Genomic DNA, 2394 nt, shown 5'->3' with positions numbered 1-2394 from the left:
GTCCAAAAGACCACTGAAGAAAATACTACCTTAAAAATTAGATTGGAGCAAGTGGAAGCTAGTGACTTTATGAGAAATCAAGATATTATAAAACAGAACCAAAGGAATGAAAAAATGGAAGACAATGTGAAATATCTCATTGGAAAAACCACTGACCTGGAAAATAGATCCAGGAGACAGAATTTAAAAATTATTGGACTACCTGAAAGCCATGATCAAAAAGAGAGCCTAGACTATCATCTTTCAAGAAATTATCAAGGAGAACTGCCCTGATATTCTAGAGCCACAGGGCAAAATAGAAATTGAAAGAATCCATCAATCGCCTCCTCAAATAGATCCCAAAAAGAAAACTCCTAGGAATATTGTTGCCAAATTCCAGAGTTCCCAGGTCAAGGAGAAAATACTGCAAGCAGCCAGAAAGAAACAATTTGAGTATTGTAGAAACACAATCAGGATAACACAAGATCTAGCAGCTTCTACATTAAGGGATCGAAGGGCTTGGAATATGATATTCTGGAGGTCAAAGGAGTTAGGATTAAAACCAAGAATCACTTACCCAGCAAAACTGAGTATCATGCTCCAAGGCAAATTTTCAATAATTAGATTCAAGGATTTTCAATAAAATAGAGGACTTTCAAGCTTTCTCAGTGAAAAGACCAGAGCTGAATAGAAAATCCGACTTTCAAACACAAGAATAAAGAAAAGCATGAAAAGGTAAACAAGAAAGAGAAATCATAAGGGACTTACTAAAGTTGAACTGTTTTGTTTACATTTTTACATGGAAGGATGATGTGTGTAATTCATGAGACCTTTCTCAGTATTAGGGTAGTTGAAGGGAATATACATATATATAGACAGAGGGCACAGGGTGAGTTGAATATGAAGAGATGATATCTAAAAAATAAAATAAAGGAATGAGAGAGGAATACATTGAGAGAGGGAGAAAGGGAGAGATAGAATGGGGTAAATTATCTCATATAAAAGTGGCAAGAAAAAGCACTTCTGTTGCAAGGGAAAAGGGGGCAGGTGAAGGGGAATGAGTGAATCTTGCTCTCATCGAATTTGACTTGAGGAGGGAATAACTTACATACTCAATTAGGTATCTTACCCCACAGGAAAGTAGGGGGAAGGGGATAAAAAGGGGGGACGATACAAGGGAGGGTAGATAGGGTGAAGAAGTAATCAAAAGCAAACACTTTTGAAAAGGGACAGGGTCAAGGGAGAAAATTGAATAAAGGGGGACAGGATAGGAGGGAGGGAAATATAGTTAGTCTTTCACAACATGAGTATTGTGGAAGTGTTTTACATAATGATACATGTGTGGCCTATGTTGAATTGCTTACTTTCTTAGGGAGGGTGGGTGGGGAGGGAAGAGAGGAGAGAATTTGGAACTTGAAGTTTTAAAAGCAGATGCTCAAAAAAAAACTGGTTTTGCATGCAACTGGGAAATAAGTTATACAGGCAATTGGGCATAGAAATCTATCTTGCCCTACAAGAAAGTAAGGGGAAAGAGGATGGGGGGAAGTGGGGTGACAGAAGGGAGGGCTGACTGGGGAACAGGGAAATCAGAATATATGCCATCTTGGAGTGGGGGGAGGGTAGAAATGGGGAGAAAATTTGTAACTCAAAATCTTGTGGAAATCCATGCCAAAAACTAAAAAAATATTAAATAATAAAATATAGAATTCATATAGTAAGGTGGTTGGGGAAAAAGGTCAGGTGGAAGATTCCTTTGAGGTATTTATTCTGTTCTTAGTAGCCCCTGCTCAGAGTTGTTATATACTTTTGGGAGGGGGAGGGGAGAAGGCAGACAAGTATCCTTGGGTTATTTGATTCCTCTCCACCATGGGAATCTTAGAACTAGACATCCCATGGAGCTGGCAGTTCTGTTAAAACAGATGGTTGAGCTCAAAGGATTCTTCTGTAACAGGTACAGCATGACCCCAGTCTGGACATAATTTGTCGCATTTAACCACAAGGTGTTGAAAGAGAAGTGACAAATCAGGTTAGTTAAGGGGTGCTGATGAGAGGGAGAGAATATTGGAGGAAGGAAGAAAGCATCCAAGTAAGGAAGGAAGGAAGAAAGGAAGGAAAGAAGCAAGGAAGGAAGTAAAGGAAGAAGGAAGAGACAGAAAGAATGGAAGGAGGATGGATGGAAAGGAGAAATGGAGGAAGGAAGACAGGAAATTAGGGAGAAAGGAAAGAAAAGAAGACAAGGAGAAAGAAGAAAGGAAGAAGGAAAGGAGGGAAGAGAAAAGGATAGAAAGGATAGTAGGGGAGGGAAAAGAGAGAGGGAGGAGGGAAACAAAGAAGATGAGGAAGGAGGAAGAATAGAAAAAAATTACCAATTTTCCTGTAAAAGTGATTTCCTAGATTAATCGTAAGCAACATCTG

The sequence above is a fragment of the Trichosurus vulpecula genome, chromosome 9, assembly GCF_011100635.1.
Source record: "Trichosurus vulpecula isolate mTriVul1 chromosome 9, mTriVul1.pri, whole genome shotgun sequence".
Classification (NCBI taxonomy): domain Eukaryota; kingdom Metazoa; phylum Chordata; class Mammalia; order Diprotodontia; family Phalangeridae; genus Trichosurus; species Trichosurus vulpecula.
The sequence above is the reverse complement of the archived record's forward strand: the minus strand, read 5'-3'. Positions refer to the sequence as shown.